Source organism: Eurosta solidaginis, chromosome 2, assembly GCF_040869045.1.
Source record: "Eurosta solidaginis isolate ZX-2024a chromosome 2, ASM4086904v1, whole genome shotgun sequence".
In the NCBI taxonomy this organism is placed as follows: Eukaryota; Metazoa; Arthropoda; class Insecta; order Diptera; family Tephritidae; genus Eurosta; species Eurosta solidaginis.
Genome location: NC_090320.1, coordinates 186,869,357 through 186,889,163, shown reverse-complemented (window position 1 = coordinate 186,889,163; position 19,807 = coordinate 186,869,357).

Sequence of the window (19,807 nt, the reverse complement as noted above, 5' to 3'; positions counted from 1 at the left end):
CGTCAGATTATTGGTGGGAGAGAGACTTTGTCGCCAAGAACTGACGTCTCACCGCTATCCGAGTAAAAGCAAAATTTTTGAATATATTATTCATCTGCGCACATGCACCAACAAAGGAAGAAGACGATGCGGTGAAAGACGCTTTCTATTACGCTTACAACGCACATACCAGCGCTGACTCCGTCATGATATAAAAGTCGTTCTCTTCGACCCTGACGCCAGGGTAGGCAAGGAAGATGTTTTTGGCCCCACAGTCGGGAAGTTCAGCTTTACAATGAAACTTCTCCTAATGGACTGAGGTTGATTGACTTTTTCGGTGCTCGGAACGTGGTCATATACAGCAATAGGTTGATGCACAAAAATATACATCAAGCTAGATGGCTGTCCCCGGATCGAAATACTCGCAATCACATCGACCACGCTGTGATAAACGGACGGCATGTCTCCGTTGTTGTTGTTGTTGTTGCTGTAGCAATAAGAACACTTCCGAAGGAGAGTGTTATTTATGTTGATGGTCCTTTGCCGAATGTAGATCCGATACGTTCCGGTAACAAGCACCATTAAAGGACTAGCCCGACTATATATAGATTTGGTATGACCACATGAAACCTTCTAGGCCATACCGCCCTCCCACCCCCTAGATTCATAAAGAACTTGGGGCCGGAGCCTCGGTTGTTAAGGAAACAGGATTTGCCACGTATAGGTGAGGTTGAGAATTGAGTTGGAGAAGCTATATATTGCGCTGAAACCCCTTGAAGGCGTTGCGCTACATAACCCCTTGAATCAATTTGGTATTTTAGTCGCCTCTTATGACAGGCATACATGCCGCTGTTATATTCTAAGCTCCGTAACTCGCTGGTTGTCCATGTCTCCGTCGTCCGCCTCTGCGCGTCTAAAACCAAGGAGCAAAACAAACAAGGAAAGCTAAACGTCGAAAGACTGTATTCGTAATAGACGGAAAACGTTTTTGCAACGCAACTATCACACCTGCTCGCTGAGAGCCCAAGTCAACCCGACGAAATGCAAGAACAGTGGGTAAAGCAGTATACAGAGAAAAAAAATTGGTTACCGGTGACCACGGAAAAATAACTGTTAAAAAGTAAAGAAAAACGCTGCCTACAGGGCTAGCGCAACAAGAGTGTGTGAACTCTACTGACACTTGAAGAAAAAAGCAGGGGAAGAAAGGCGTGAATGCGAAGAGCTTGAGCCCGCAACTTTTACCAAAAAGTTCGGCGTCAGACGGAAGGTTTAAAGTCCAGGGCAATCTCCTCTAAGAAATAAAACGGCGACCTTGTAACCGATGTCCAGAGAGTACTTAGATGATGGAGGGAACACTTCTCTGCTCTCCTAAATGGAGAGAGCGATGTACCGCACAGGGATGATGACGACGTCAGAACTACAATAACCAGATTAAAAAACAACAACGCCGCGGGTGCTGATGAATTTCCTGCGGAGCTATTCGAATACGGCGACGAGAAGTTGGTAGAGCGCATACATCATCTTCTTTGCAAGACATGGTCGGGCGAGTGCGTGCTCGACGACTGGAATCTAAGTGTATTTTGCCTAGCCTACAAGAAAGCTGAATCAGCCTTCTTAATATCGCGGTCCTCTCAAATGTATTGTGCGAATGATTGAAGCCCACCGTGAATCGGTTAATTGGAACTTAATAGTGCGGCTTCAGACCTGGTAAAGGGACCGTCCTTTAAAAACAGGAGAGACCGAATATAATTGTCAGACGGCCAAACATTAGGATTAAGGTTGTCATAAGGTAAGCTTGAAATTTATGCTACCTTGGCTGTCGATTGAGACCCCCTCTCAACCAGTTTGAGCAAGGATCTTGTCCTCAGCAACAGTCGGCTTACACCACGAAATATGCTCCCATTTCTCCATAGTATTATCGTAATTACCGTGCACAACATTCTAATTATTATGCCTTCTTATTTTTTTATCGGGATTATTACGACACACTGTAGACAATCGGGTGGTATCTTCAACAATATTTACATAATGTATTTCTGACAGATCGTTGGTATTTACGGCATTCGAGCCACTTGAAATGGCAACAGCAGCATTACTGTCTAAGCACAAACTAGTTTCCAAGATGGTGAAGGCGAAAGGACATTGCAGATATTTCTAAACTGCTGATAGGTATGCAGTATATATATGTATATCTGTGAATATATAACCGCTGCACATCGTACTGAAAAGTGTCAAAACAAGGTCTGTCATAGGGCTCCGAAGTAAAGGCAACAATAAATCAATACAAGGCGCGATAACCTCCGAAGAAATTTTATGCCGAGCTTCTCTTTCAATTTGCGTCGTGCACTTGTAAAGGTTTCCTACAATGGAACAGATTTCACTGGCAAGTGTTTTGCAAAATTGATGGGCGATCCCGCTTATAACAGTTTTTTCCTAATGGAAAAAAAACTTGTTTCTAAATTTTTGATGTTGTTTTGCCCGAAGCTTGAACCCAGGATCTTCGGCGTGGTAGGCGGACCACGCTACCACCACAACACGGTGGGCTAATAATTTCTCCTTTATTTCTAGCGTTCATATCTCTCTGAGTTCACTGCAAGCCTTCGCTTGCCTGCTACAATCAATTGGTTGATAGTTAGAGAACATGGCAACACAAAGGCCAAGATTTACTCAATATATCCGATTTAGGCCATTTTCTCTACTGCCTGGTAATATGGGGATTCGCAACTGGCAGATCAATTTGTCGACATGATAAATTCGATTTAATTTTCACTACGCCTTGTTAAATAATCGTTAAATTATTAAAAAAGTATTGTAGCTCTGCGATGGATGTAAAATACACTTTCAAATTCAATTGTAAACAAAAAATATTTTGTGTAAAAATTATGTATGTGAATTCTGTGCCAAAAAGGCAAAAATAGGTTAAAGCCTAGAACATATAATTAATAGTTTATGGAAAGTTAGTGGAAGTCTTTAAAAACTAAATATAAAGTCGGATGCAGTGAAGTGAAACCAGAAATGGAAAAATGCACGTGGCAATCAGCTGTTTTTGGATATAAAGGCATATGGTGGCGCTGTTGAATCGACAAATTTTAACAGGTTGGTTGACTGCATGTTAAATTTTTCGACAGGATAAATATGGCGGACATTGAAGAAAATGAAATTGTGTTATAGGAGAGATAAATTATAGCCAGTCGGGAAAACGGGCCTAATGTCCTGTCCTAACTATCCGCCATCTTACTACTAATTTTTTATAAAACTGACTTTTAATATAAGCGTATTAATATGCATGTTTAAATACGGATTATTGGAAGTGCAAAACAATGTTAGTAGTAGCTGTAGTAGACGTGTCCCCAACCCAACAAACAGCAGAACATAATTTTTTAAAAGATGGAAAAATTGTTAAATATTAATTCGATTTGCAGTATTACCAAGACTCTGTAGACACTAAAATTTATCTCAAATTTAGTTTGGACAAATATCTTAGTTGTGAATAATCTACAGAACAAAACACTCAAAGGTTGAAGAAAATCTTTCCAATTTGATTTTGGGCATTGTTTGAATAAATATTTTCAACCGCTTTTTATACCTTTCATGAACATGAATTGGTATATTAACTTTGGCATGAATCTCAAAATTGTAAGTCCTTAAAGAAAAATAAATAGACCCATCATTAAGTACACCGAAACAATCAGGATGAAGAGCTGAGTTGATTTAGCCATGTCCGTCTGTCTGTTTGTTTGCAAACTAGTCCTTCAATTTTTGAGATATCTTGTATTTAGGTGTCCGATTACATATTTGTCGGAACCGGCCGGATCCTTTTTAAGGCTAGAAACTTCAAATTTCATCAAATATTTACGTTTGCGTCATATATTGTTGAAATACGTTATTCGTAGTCATAGTTTTTACATGCAGACCACAAAAAACGTGAAACTTTGCATCTCACAAAGTACCTACCTATTTTTTACAGAGTATACTAATTTTGTTCGCATAACGGTAATCCGTAACGGCATAAGCTAATCGAGATAGATATAGACTTCTATATATCAAAATGATCTGGGCGAAAAAAGAAATTCATTTAGCCATGTCCGTCCGTCCGTCCGTACTTGAGTAAATTTTAAGGTATCTTGATAAAATTTGGTATGTAGGTTCCTGGGCACTCATCTCAGATCACCATTTAAAATGAACGAAATCGGACCATAACCATGCCCACTTTTTCGATATCGATATCGGCTAAAGCGATGAAACTTAGTAGGTGGGTTGATCTTATGACGCAGAATAGAAAATTAGTAAAATTTTGGACAATGGGCGTGACAACGCCCACTTTTAAAAGAAGGTAATTTCAAAGTTTTGCAAGCTGTAATTTGGCAGTCGTTGAAGATATCATGATGAAATTTGGCAGGAAAAGTTGCTACAATTTACTATATGTGAGCTAAATGAAAATGAGCAAAATCGGATTACGAACACGCCCACTTTTTAAAAAAATATATTTTAAAAGTCAAATTTTAACAAAAAATTGAATATCGTTATAAGTAAATGATGTCAACATTCAACTCCAGTAATGATATGGTGCAACAAAATACAAAAATAAAAGAAAATTTCAAAATGGCATGGCTCTGCCCTTGTTCATTTAATTTGTCTAGAATACTTTCAATGCCATACGTCGAACACAAAATTACTAATCCTTGCGCAATTTGGTAGGGGCATAATTTCTATGACGATAACTGTTTTCTATGAAAATGGGCGAAATCGGTAGAAGCCACGTCCAGTTTTTTATACACAGTCGACCGTCTGTCCTTCCGCTCGGCCGTTAACACGATAACTTGAGCCAAAGTCGATCTTTACTAAACTTAGTTCACGTACTTATCTGAACTCACCTTATCTTGGTATAAAAAATGGCCGAAATCCAACTATGACCATGCCCACTTTTTCGATATCTAAAATTACGAAAAGTTAAAAAATGCCATAATTCTATACCAAATATGAAGAGGGATGAAACGTGGTAATTGGATTGGTTTATTGACGCAAAATATAACTTTAGAAAACAACTTTGTAAAATGGGTGTGACCCTACCATATTTAGTAGAAGTAAATGAAAAAGTTCTACAGGGCGAAATCAAAAGCCCTTGAAATTTTGGCAGGAATACTGTTCGTGGTATTACATATGTAAATAAATTAGCGGTACCCGACAGATGATGTTCTGGGTCACCCTGGTCCACATTTTGGTCGATGTCTCGAAAACGACTTCACATATACAACTAAGGGCAACTCCCTTTTAAATCCTCATTAGTACCTTTAATTTGATACCCATATCGTACAAACACATTCTAGAGTTACTCCTGGTCCACCTTTATGGCGATATCTTGAAAAGGCGTCCACCTATCGAACTAAGGCCCACACCCTTTTAAAATACTCAATAACACTTTGATTTGATACCCATATCGTACAACCGCATTCTAGAGTCACCTTTATGGCGATATCTCGAAAAGGCGTCCACCTATAGAACTAAGGATCACTCCCATTTAAAATACTCATACCACCTTTCATTTGATACCCATATCGTACAAACACATTCTAGAGTCACCCCTGGTCCACCTTTATGGAGATCTCGAAAAGGCGTCCACCTATAGAACTAAGGCCCACTCCCTTTTAATTAATCATTAACACCTTTCATTTGATACCCATATCGTACAAACACATTCTAGAGTCACCCCTGGTCCACCTTTATGGCGATATCTCGAAAAGGCGTCCACCTATAGAACTAAGGCCCACTCCCTTTTAAAATACTTATTAACACCTTTCATTTGATACCCATATCGTACAAACAAATTCTAGAGTCACCCCTGGTCCACCTTTATCGATATCTCGAAAAGGCGTCCACCTATAGAACGAAGGCCCACTCCCTTTTAAAATACTTATAAACACCTTTCATTTGATACCCATATCGTACAAACACATTCTAGAGTCACCCCTGGTCCTCTTTTATGACAATATCTCGAAAAGGCGTCCACCAATATAACTAAGGCCCACTCCCTTTTAATTAATCATTAACACCTTTCATTTGATACCCATATCGTACAAACAATTCTAGAATCACCCCTGGTCCACCTTTACGGAGATCTCGAAAAGGCGTCCACCTATAGAACGAAGGCCCACTCCCTTTTAAAATACTTATTAACACCTTTCATTTGATACCCACATCGTACAAAACGCATTCTAGAGTGACCCCTGGTCCATCTTTATGGCAATATCTCGAAAAGGCGTCCACCTATAGAACTAAGGCCCACTCCCTTTTAAAATACTTATTAACACCTTTCATTTGATACCCATATCGTACAAACACATTCTAGAGTCACCCTTGGTCCACCTTTATTGCGATATCGCGAAAAGGCGTCCCCCTATAGAACTAAAGCCCACTCCCTTTTAAAATACTTATTAACACCTTTCATTCGATACCCATATCGTACAAACACAATCTAGAGTCACCCCTGGTCCACCTTTATGGCGGTATCTCGAAAAGGCGTCCACCTATAGAACTAAGGCCCACTCCCTTTTAAAATACTTATTAACACCTTTCATTTGATACCCATATCGTGCAAACGTGTTCTAGAGTCACTCCGGGTCCACCCTTATGGCGATATCTCGAAAAGGCGTACACCTGTAGAACTAAGGATAACTCCCTTTTAAAATACTCATACCACCTTTCATTTGATACCCATATCGTACAAACACATTCTAGAGTCATCCCTGGTGCACCTTTATGGCGACATAACGAAATGGCGTCCACCTATAGAACTATGGTCCACTCCCTTTTAAAATACTCTTTAATACCTTCACGCACATACAGGCTGGCTAAAACTATTTACTGTGGAGTCAAGCCTCTAGCGTGTTGTCGTAAAACGTGCGTATGCGGTCAAAATTGACCAATGGATGCAATACACGATTAAGTTTGAGCTTAAATCTGAAACTTTTTGTTGCTAAATATATGACGAAACCAAATTTGGTTGTAAATTTAGATTATACCGATCTGAGAATGATTGCGCAGAGCTGCATTTCAATTTTAAACTAGAAAAGTCTACACTTTCACTTATAAAAAAAAAATATTTAGTTGCCTGGTTTCCTACGTTCCCTCTACTCACTGACCTATCACATCTGTATACATATATACAAAAATATATAAAACATGTCATAAAATTTCATATGTATAATAAAACATTGTGAAGAATGGTCTATTACTTCCAGCACTTTTCACAAATAATGATTTTAATTTTGAACTTTTAGCAGTAAATTTAAACCAGTGGTCACCTGAATTTAACTGTTGCTGTGTTGGTAACAATAAAATCATCGTAGTAGTAGTGATTTAGACGTTGGCTAACCAGCAACGAGGTAACACGTTTGCGTTTACATTTTTTAACACGTAAAAATAGTTTGTAAATATTACAAAAGAGTGTCGTATTTATGTAAAAGTTTAAGATTTGAGTTGTTCCCTTGGTTTCCAATTTAAAATTTGATTAAAGCATAACATATGACTTTCCTAGTAACAATAATATTTTATTGCTTGAATCTGACAAAAAATTTAAACAAACTATACAAACATTAAAAAACTAAATCATTTCTGCATGAGCAAGTAAAAAAATATTTTGAGAATTTAGACTTATTGCACACTTATGTTATATTTTAAACAGAGCAAAATTAAAAAACTTACTAGTGAATTAATATAGTTCCCATTTAAGTCAAAAATTTTGGAAAAATTACTTAAATCGATTACTTAAACACGAGTTCAATTTAAGTCCTACCAAATTTGGTAGGAAATGCAAAAATCGGGCACTCTAGTACTTAACCAATGCGTTTTCATACTAAGACCTCTCTTACTGAATTTCATTGGTTTCGATTGCATTTCGTTCCTGTCATGATTGCGATTGATAATCCCATAACACGTGCCTGTCAGTTTGAGAATGATAAAAACAATTATTTCAAAACTAAAATAAAAAATGCAATACTAACACTTTTTCCCAATTTAAATTCAAATTGATATTAAACAAAACTGTTTACTGGGATACGTTGCCTCTCAAATTTGAATAGCTTTCCTTTATTTATAATTTCTCATATATGAGATTCCTGCAAAACGGCGAACTGCCAGTCGGGCAGGATCATCCGTACGGATGATAATCGTAGGCATATTTTGTGAAAACAATGCTTGTATTCAGGAACGACTATGTTAGCGTTCGTTTATTACCTCATTTACTTGTTAGGTGCAATCAAAACAATAACAGCAACAGGCAAGGGGGTGGTACACACTAGAGATAAACGCCGCCGCCGCCGAATTTAGTCGTTTTTCGCACGCCGCCGCCGAATGTCAAAAATAACGGCGCGGCGGCGGCGTCCGGCGCGCTACTATATTTCCTACTCGTTTAAGACTGTTTAGGCCATTTATCGTTCATGTCGAAAATTGGTCGGATATGGTCGAAAGTTATATCAACGGATGCGCATCACTGCCAGTTGTAATAAACTAATTGCTAAATTAAACTCCTTCTAACTGTTCATAAGTTTAAAAAAACAGGCGCTTTCGATGTCAGCTTAACACGGATTTTGCATCACCCATTTCACCAAGTTATTAAAACAAAGCACTAAAAGAAAAGTTTATAATAAACTAGCAGAGTACTCGACGTCGTTCGGGTATAAATAAAAGCAGTAATATATAGACTAATATATTAGACTAATCCCAACCCCCATTTGTATGGGAGATGCTACGCCCCTTTTTCGATATCCCCAATTTTTCCTGAGGGGGTAGGGATTAGTCTTATATACCTCCTCACCTAATTTTAGTCGTCTAGCTTTAATACTTTCAGATATGTATATTGACAACGAAAAATTCCAGTTGTATGGGAGGTGCCACGCCCCCTTTTTCGTTATACCCAGTTTTTCTTGAGGGGGTAGGGATTGGTCTCATATAACCACTCACCTAATTTCAGTCGTCTAGCCTTAATACTTTCAGATATATTGACTACGAAAATTCCAGTTGTATGGGAGGTGCCCCGCCCCTTGTCGAAAACTTTTTGTATATAGCCTACCATAGATCGACGCACTCAGGGTATGTCATGGCAAAATTTCGTTCGATTCCATTCTGCGGTTTAGGCTGCTCCAAACATACATACAGACATACTTTCCCAAATATATAGTAGAGTTTATATGCTCACTTTGCATTTTTTTTTTTTTTTTCAAAAAATTAATAATAAATAATGAATTCAAATAAAATTACCCAAGGCGTTTCAAATTGTTTTCAAATTGCCTTCAAGTTGTTAAAAAAGCAAAAAAGATGCCGATTTAAAAAAAAAATTTATATTGCGATTGGCTGAAAGAATAACCCAAATCAGTGATGCAAAATCCTTTAGTAGGTTCTAGGGGCATAAACACTCCTTTCAACAGATTCTTACCTCTACTTAAGTTGAGGATATATGTACGAATGAGAAGATTTTGAAAAATCGTTTGGGCCTACATTTAAAAATCTATTGTTTATTTGCGAAACTATAAAATAGCGTCTGAAATATTAATTTTGATTTTCACACTTCATCCTTCAACACCCAAGTCTCCCGGTTTAACATTTCCTAAAGTTGGCGGCCCTATCCAAAACTAGTCCCTTGGAGTGAAGAACTTTGTTTATAGCCTACCAACCCAGTTTAAATATAACCTACGCGTCACGGCTCCTTTTACAAATGTGAATACGTAGGCACATATATTTACCAGGTGAGACTTTGTCCTTCGCAAGAACAATCAAGTTGGTGAAGCAAAAGCTTTCCCAAAACAGTCGAACTAATGACCGTGTGTGCTACTACAGACAAAAGTGTGACCATTTTCTGTATCTCTATTTCTTTTCAGCAGCCAGCAGTATCAATTCCAGGTTCGAAGCCTCCCTGGAGTAAGTGAACGAGGGACAATCCCTCCGCAAAGAGCTACTCCTGAAAATTTTTGAACGATCTGCAAGTTTTTGAGGCAAAAGCCCCTTTTCGGAAAGGCCAAAACATTTATTTCCTTAAATACATACAAATAAAACCTCTCCTAAATATTATTTTTTTTAAATAGAAAAATCAAACTTTTCAAAGTAAGAACACCGGCGTAGGCCGGCGCGCCGCCCACGCCGTCGGTTTATAACAGAGCCTACGCCGCCGCCGCCGATAAAGTGATCGGCGTAAACCTCTAGTACACACACAAGTCTTCATGTATATGTAGATGAGTTTGAGCGTTGCGCTAAAGTAATGTCAGTTCTAATTTTGCGCCTGCCATTCGCTGTTTTCTATCTCCATTTTTGGTATGATGTTGCTTTGATTTCATTCAAAAAATTTACTGCTGTTGGTTCTTCATTACGGCAACACTATGAAGTGCAGCTATGGCATAAATGCTTGGGGAGGCGTATAGCGGGGTAGTAGTCCCCCCATATAACAGCCAGAGTCAACACCTATAGGATCTAAGACCTCGTTGTGGCATAACACTGAGGGGTACATGCAACAAATCGATACGGACCGTGCTTTAGATACTCTTATGGCATTTTCTTTCTGAAAAAATATCACTGTGTTGTTGTCAATGTCAATGTATTGTATCTTATCGTGAGTTTGTGTTACTTTTAAAAAATATTTTCCATTGAATAAGACAAGGCGGCTACAAAAAGAGCTATTTTGAATAGCGCCAGGTGACCTAGCTCAAAAGTTAGAATTTAATGAGGGTCACATTTTTTCCAGAAAAGAAAACGTCATTATCAGACCAATTCTAAATATTCTCGCGGAATTTAGTTCTCGCGGATTTTTTTATTACCGCGGAAAAATTCCTCCAATTCTTTTCTCCTAGGGAGAAGAAAAATTGGGGAATAGGAATTTCGAATTTTCGAAGTCAGCTGTTTTACCATCTGACAGTTCATTACACATTTCTGCTTTTGTTTAAGAAAATAAAGTTTAGTGTCTTTTGACGAATTTATCGTAAATTAATGAAAAGTATACATAAAAAATTAATAGTATTGCATTTCATATGGTTGTGAACAAAATGATTGATGAAGAAGGTTCCCAGCAACACCAACAGAGGACAATAAGAAGAAGGTTGCGCGATAGTACCAATCCGTTGAAGTTTCCACAATCGTTGTAAGTATTAGAACTACTTCTGTTTTGCTTTTATATTTCATTAAATTTCTGGAATTTACAGATTTCAAAAGTATTATAGGGTTAACAAACCTGCATTTCGGTATTTGTTGGAATTTCTCACATCGCACACACGGCATCGCAAAAAACAATTTGCGATATCGCCGCTTGTGAAACTGAGTGCAGTTTTAAGATTTTTTGCTGAAGGTGGGTATCAAACAGGAATCGGAAAAGATGTGGACGTTTCTTTAGCGCAACCCACCTTCAGTAAAGTTCTGGACGAAGTCGTTGAGACCTTTGAAAGTAAGCTGTGCGAAAGATGGATAAGTGTTGCAATGAGCAGCGGCGAAAGAAGAATTTCACGTGCATTTTACGTGAAGCATGTCCGTATCATCGCACCCGCGGAAAACAAGCATCTCTACTACAATAGGAAGGGCTACTACAGCTTAAATGTAATTAATGTTGGTAAGCTATTTATAATAGTTCAAGTGAAATATATTTGACTATGATATTGTATTTTCTTAGATGTGTGACGATGAGCTGAAAATTCGGTACGTTGGTGCTTCCCATCCCGGTGCCTCGCATGACTCCTTTATTTGGATTGCAACATGAAGCCAATTTTTGGTTACTGGGTAATAATAAAATATTCAAAATGTAAATATTTATATTGATAAAAGACTTTTTAAACTAGGTGTTGCCGGGTATCCTTTAGCACCATGGCTCATGACATCACATCGGAGTCCCGACGAAGGCTCTATACAGACGAAATTTAATGAAACCCATTCGAAGTGTCGCAAAATTATTGAACGAACCAATGGGGTGCTGAAAAATCGATGGAGGTGTCTCCTTGGTGCAAGGGAATTACATTACACTCCAAAAAAAACAGCAAAAATTGTAAACCTGTGCTGCGCGCTGCACAACATATGCATACATTTCAAGGCATACACAGATATGACAGAAGTACAATCCACAGAAGAGCAGGCAACTCAAATCAGAAATCAAGATTTAATACCCTTGACTTCGCCTCAGTATTTGAACGCAGCGCAAAACATACGAAACAACACTGGAAGCTCGCTATAAATTTTAAGGAAACACATACTTCGAGTTTAATATTTTATTTTCTGTTTTAAATTCATTTTTTCTGCCTTTAAATTCAGGTATCACAATTTAGTACATTTTACTTAATTCCTACTAAAGGGTTTCAGTCTCATTTTCTTACAAAAAATAGAAATATCACAAATAGTTTTTTTTTTGCTCGCCATAACACAGTCTTAAATTAAGTAATATTATAGTCTACAAAATAAAAATAGTTAACGTAAGCATGTATAATACTGATTTTAACACTACTATGAAATAAAATAAAAAATAGTTCATATTAAAAAAATTTACTAGTCTTATATTTTAGTAAATATTAAAAAGGACTATTAAAAAAATCACAAATTCAGGTAGCTTGCTATATACAAGTGTCATGCGACTAGGTATTTTTCTATTATTTTTCTAGCTGGCGGAGCATAAGATTTTCCATTGCTAAATTATGCCTTTTTAATTCATCTATTTCCTCTCTTTTTAATTTTTCCATTTCCTTATAATGCTTTTTATTAATTGCATATATTTTGTCAATCGCCCTATATATTTTATTTAATATTTTCTTTTTGATCAGTGGAATCTGACACTGCATCTTTTATGGTATCACAGAGCTCGCGTTGAATTGACAATTCTTCTTGAAGAATGTCAGAGGAAGATCTCTTAGATGGCACTCTTTTTGCGGAAGTGGGCCTTTCAATCAAAGCATTTGGGGGCTCTCATTTATACAAACACTAATAACTGGGTCCTCATGCAATACCTCACAATCAATCCCTACCACAGTCTCACTCAATACCTCAAATTCGTTAGCTAACTCACACTCACTCACTTGGACAATATCGTCCACAACACCACTTTCCCTAACTGTAGTTCCATCTTCAATTCGAATGTTGCCATAAATTTGCTGTAATATCTTCCTAGATGGCAGTCCAAATTTATTTCCCACTCCCTCCACGGATTCCTTCATACCGATCAACTCAAATATTGCCCTTTCTGTTGTGGAAAACTTGTATTCGTTATTTGGGCCACCGCTAGTCCCTCTGGAACTCTTATGGTTGCTCGCTGCTTTTTGACGCAAGTATATTTTTGATCAGCCCAAAGCTAGAACACATAAGTTTTAGTCAGCTTGTATGTATGCAACTTTTTCATGAAAACAAGTACCTTTTTCCATTCTGCAATGCATTTTGCTGGTGATCCGGCTGAGTTCAGCTATTCCTCAGCTTTACGCCAAAATCTATGTAAGGCTTCTTTGCCTTCTTTAAAACAACCTTGCGCAATTGCCGGATGACTGCATCAAATCGATTAGCAGTTCTATCTGTTGTTTATTTGTACTTTTAGACCTGAAATCAAGAGTAATATAAGAGAATATTATTTTATTTATTACATATCTAATAAAATAAGTAATTTTCAATTCAAAAAATACAATTTACTTACATTTTTATGAAGCGTTCCTTTCAGCTTATCAAGTGAACAATTCCTTTTAAAATGAAGGAAAAATCTCCCTCTCACTCACATTCATAATACCTACTTTTCTCCCATAACCGGTTTCCGCTTTTTCGAACATTGTTCAGAATAGGAGGAAAGGGAGAAGTGAAAAAACTCGCACGGAATTTTTATTTAGAATACGAGGACTGGGAGAATGGAAAAAACTCGCACGGAATTTTCGTTTAGAATTGGGCTGTATATATTTTATATTGCTTTATAAACACACAATTTTATATTGCTTTATAAACGTACAAATACATATCCTTGGGGCGAGATCTTAATTTCATAATCTGTACATAATAATCTTGAAAACTTGGTGCGATATACATACCTCCGATATGATCTAGACCGAGTAGCCAACTTGCACTGTGATGCTGTTTTTTTCCTACAAACTGGCGGGACGGAAACTACATTTTTATGCCGAAAGTTGCTGTAATATTAACCCAACGTTATTTTAAAACTAAGTACTAAACGAAAATAAAGTTTTGGGCGCAGTGGAAGGTTTGGTTAGGTTGAACTGGCCTGTCCATGAGGACCTCACATAGACTGAATAAGTCCGTAGTGTTACCAGAAGTTTGTTTTAACGACCAAACTGAAAAACCCTATCAAAAATCAGGACCTATGTTATAACATAACTCCGTCCTCTTGGCAAATACTAGAAGCTCCCTAGGATTTGAGCCACCTGCTGCTTCTAGATCTGGCAGCTGTATCACTCCTAATAGCTGGAGTCTTAGCCTGGCAAACGCAGGGTAAGAGCACAGAACGTGCTCGATCGTTTCCTCCTCCAGCCCGTACTTCCTACATCTGATATCACTGACCAAGCCTAATTTAAAAGCATGTGACGCCAGAGGGCAGTGTCCAGTCTGAATACCCGTCATGAGTCTACAGTCCTCTCTTTTTAATGATAGAAGCAACTTTGTTAGTCTAAGGTTGTAAGACCTGCACATGATCTTCGACACTTTACAGCCCGCGCTTGAACCCACGCCTTTCATGCTTGGTCGAACATGTGCACCTCTTGCCTTCGCTTAATTTTGCCCAGTCTAATTGGGACGTCTACGGAGAAAGCTTCAAGGGATGCGCCATTTTTAGCTAATTCACCCGCTTTTTCATTCCCATCTATTCCCATATGCCCAGGGACCCAATATGATGTATGATTCTCCCTGTCTCGATACTCTCCAGGGACTGCTTACACTCTAACACGCATTTAGATGCTCTGGTATGCGAGATTATTGTGTTAATTGCTGCTTGACGGTCAATATAAAAGCTAACACGATTGCAGCTTGGGCTATTTTCTTGCAGGGTTTCTACTGCTTTGGTTACGGCTACTATTTCCGCTTGCAAAGCGCTCCAGTAATCCGGCAGCCTGTAGGATCTGTTTATTTCCGGTTCAGCACAGTATACCGCAGACCCTACTCCTTCCACTACTTTGGAACTATCTGTGTACATACACATGTATCGCCTCGTCTGTGATTTGAGCACCCTTGCGCCAACCGTCCAGTTCTATTGTGGCCTTAAGATCGCCCTTGAAGCGCAGATAGGGAATCAGGTAGTCTGTTCGTCTTGTGATTGATGACGCTATACTACTATGGCGGTATGATCGGCGATCAAGCTGCCCGAGCCACAGAGCCTGGTTGCAATTGTTAACGCTATGTTCTTTGCTACCAGGTCTACAGGTGAAACGTGCAGAATGGCATACAGTGCAGCTGTCGGGGTTATTTTCAGGGCTCCCCTAATGCTAAGTATTCATAGTCTGCATACCCCCTCTAATTTTTTGAGGTAGGTTGCGTTTTGTGTGGCTTTCCACCAACAAGAACTCCATAGTATAGGATAGGGCTTACAATCGCTGTAAAAACCCAATGGGGAAGAGAAGGCGATAACGTACACCCCAGGCATTCTTTTACATGCATAAAGTGCCGTCGAAGCCTTCTTCACCCTCTCTTCCACGTTGAGCTTCCATGACAGCTTACTATCTACGATGATTCCTAGATACTTTGTGCAAGGTTTCTCCAGTAGGGTCACCCCTAACTTAGGCCTGATCCAATTTGGGACCTTGTACCTCTTTGTAAACAAGACCATATCTGTCTTATCCGCGTTGACTTTCAACCCGACATTTGATTCTCCCGAAGCGCCCGATCAATCAAAGAGCTAATCGTTGGAAGGCACTTTCCATTTATGACAATTGCAACGTCATCCGCGTAAGCCGTAAGTTTTACGGGTCCCTCATCAAATCGCCTGAGCAGTTGGTTGATGACCAGTGTCCACAGCAGAGCTGATAGCAGCCCTCCCTGCGGCGTTCCCCTGTCCACTGATTTCGTGTCCTCGTACAATCCCCATTGTGATGTAATCTTCCTGCAATTTAACATGCAACCGATCCATCTGATTAAGGCTGGATGTACTTTAATGTAATTAAGGCCATCCATAATCGCCCATGTAGAGACATTATTGAAAGCCCCGGCAATGTCTAAGAAGACTTCTATAGCATATTTCTTATATTCCAGTGCTTTCTCTACGCTTATTACCACCCTATGCAGTGCGGTGTCAACCGACTTGCCTTTGCGGTACGCATGTTGTGTTGTGGAGAGCAGCTTTTTATCCAAGTTGGACTTTGTGTACACATCTATCAGCCTCTCAAAGGGTTCGAGCAGAAATGATGTTATGCTAATGGGTCTATAATCTTTGGCATACACGTGACCGATCTTTCCCGCCTTTGGTAGGAAAGCTACACGAGCAGTTCTCCAAGAGTGCGGTACATGATTCAGTCCTATGCACCCATCGAATATTATTTTAAGCCAATCCATGACCGCCCTACTTGAGACTTGTAGCATGGCCGTGAATATACCATCTGGGCCCGGCGATTTAAACTTAGAAAACATCTTCACTGCCCACTCGATCTTGGTATAGGTGATCAAGCCCGGCACTACCCGCTCCTTGATCGAAGTGTAAGTGCTGTCTGCTGGCTCTTCTAAACCATCTCCCGATGGGAAATGTGTATCGAGAAGCATCTCAAGGGATTCCTCACTATTACGTGACCATTCTCCGTTCTCTTTCTTTATTAGTTCCTGGACTATATTTCCCTTTGCTAGGACTTTTCTCAACCGTGCTATTTCGCAGGAGCACTCTATGTCCGTACAGAAACTTTTCCATGAGATTCTCTTCGCCCTGGAAATTTCACGCCTGTAGATCCTCAGTAGATCCCTGTACTCGTCCCGACATGCTTCGCTTTGCGCGGTCTTTGTTAACTTAAACATTTCTTTTACCTGTCTTCTTAGAAGACTAAACTCATTGCTCATCGCAGTAGAATAAGTGGCATAGAATAATTTTTTCGTACAAAAACAACCCGAAATAATGTTCAAAGCTAATAAATTTCCATATAGAAATCTACAGGCTTACGGATTATAGTTCATTGGCCCAGAACAAAGCCTTGAATCCTCTTAGGACCATCCTCCGACTATAATAATAACGGGATGGTCTCAGTTAAAGCTTTTTTCGGCACGAAACCGTTACACCTCGCTATGAAACATCTATCGTGGTGTGGTGGTAGCGTGCTTCGCCTACTATACCGTAAATCCTGGGTTCAAGTACCGCTCAAAGCAACGTAAACATTTAGACATAAAATTTTTTTAAATTAGAAAAAAAAGGCTTCTATAAGTGGTTTCGCCCCTTGGCGGTAATATGGCAAACACTCCAAGTGTATTTCTGCATTAAAAAGCTTCTCAGTTATGTCATGTTGTTTTTCTAACCTGAAAAAACTCCCGTTTTTCGTCTCAAAAACTCGAGCTAACTTTTGAATTCTGACAACGGATTCGTGTTCAGCGACCAAAAATCCATAAGAATTGACATGTCTCCTCCGTTGAACATGCCACTTTTTTTTGTGGGGCTGTGTTATCTTTTCAATGTATGTTCACATTTTTGTTGTGCTGTTCACGCCCTCATGGCACTGTGCAAATAAACATATACGCAGTAAAAATTAATACCGTTTTTCTGTGATGAAAATTAAAGTCCCAGAACGCTATAAATAAGGACATACACAGACACATAATTCGTCGCCTCGGGATAACTTATACTCATATATATACACATGCGTTTCTTTCTGTTGCTATATGTTTAGTACTCAGGATGTAATCTCATTTCCGCACATGCGAGCAATAAATCGCAATTAAGGTTCAGATGCAACAGTGGTGCCTTAAATAAAAATGTAAAGCAAAACAACCTACCAATGGTTTGATGAAAAGAAAAAATATATTTCAACAGACTACTCGGTAATAAAACTTGAAAAGGTAAGTAAAAATAAAGCTTCATTCACATCCATGCCATAATATTGCGGTTTATGTCAAGCTAGAAGCAAATCCAATTAAATTCGTTGAAGGCATTATGTGAAGCTAATTAATTTATGGCAGTAGTGTTTGTTTTTCATCGTAATTTAATAAGGTTATTTCATGACGAAATGCGAAATATATCTTGCAGTAAAAAACTTTCAATACGGTCAGTCGTAGTCAGCTGATATAATCATTTAACTGTGATCGTGTGGTTTTACAGATCGCTCCTAGCTTGGCTCTGGTGTATTAGGCTGGAAAGTTTCACAGAGTGATTTCTCTCTGAGTTGATCATAGATAACAATTGCTTACAGGTAACTTGACGCTTAAAAACAGGAATAATTTTTTTTAACACTAGATTTTTTCTTTATCCACTGTGAAATATATTACACTAATAAGTTTGCTTCAAAATATGCAATCACTTGTTAGGATTAACCTGTTTGTCAAAATCTTAGTTGTGAGTGAAAATGTGTATACAAAATGAATATTACCGTGACTATCTTTGTGAAAAATTTTAAAGGAACCATGGGGTTAGTTTATTTATTTAATATTATATTATGTTAGTGGGATTAGGAGTTGGTGTGAGAATAGGATTGGGAATGTAAGTAATATTAGGAGTGGGAGTGGGAGTATTAGTTGGAGTGGTAATGGGTTCGGTAGTGGGAGAATGATATACGTATTAAAGGATGGACAAGAATAAGAAAAATAGTTGAAGATAAGAATAGAGAGTGAAAAGGAATAACGAGGCTCACTTTTGAAATGTAGGCAAACCAATTTTCGGGCAGAACAAAGTCTGCTAGGTCACGGCGTGCCTGAACAAAATTTTAATTCGAAGCAAGACAACCGCAGGTTTTTTTTTGGGTTCCTGCTGACAAAGAGCTAAAATAAGCTCCGCAGTTAAATTTTACCCAAATTTCCCGAGTGCTTTGTGAGAAAACTGCAATTTGGTGCATCATCATATAACATCAATTGCATTGCTTTGCAGTGAAAATATACTCTTGGCGATATGTACCGCAGTTTGTAGGTCTAGTCGAGCACATAAGCGCTACGTACTTAGAATTGCCAATATACCGTCAAATTCTGGACTTATATATCTGGACTCATATATTCGCTTATTACTTTATTTATGTTTGGGCTTTTATGTCATCAAAAAAAGAAATTTTTTCGCTTCCAACAATGCATAACTTTTAATTTTTTGTGTACAAATGTCGGAGAAACCTTACAAAATATATTTAAAATTCATTTGATAAACGACTTTCTTGACTCTTTTGGTTACGCGTATTTATATTGGTTAGAAATAAGACAAATAAAATTAGGCCTTTTATCATTTCGTTTCAGCTGGCCATTTTTCTGGTGGCAAAAATAAGATCAAAGCTGCACTTTTCAATTTGGGTTTGGGTTTGTTAGGATATTACCCTTTAATTTGCTGAAAATGTTGTTTAATATGAATGTTGTAAGCAGTCCGGAAATAAATGTAAATGTAAAACTTCAGTTTTGGCAAAGTACAGGAAGAAATATGTAAACATATCCATTTATTAAATGTTTTAAATTACACAAAAGAGGAGGCACCAGTTGAATCCCAGAAATTATTAAGTAAAATTTATTAATTACTCTGATGTAATTGTTACATAAATTTAATACAATTTCATTTGAATTTCACTAAATACATAAAGTAATAATTACTACATTTTCATACCTGAATAAATATACTTACACGATTACAAACATACATACATTTGTACATATACTTAGCATACTTAATGTACTACATATTTTGTGAAATTAAATACAAACTAAATATAATCATGATAAAGTACATATGTATATC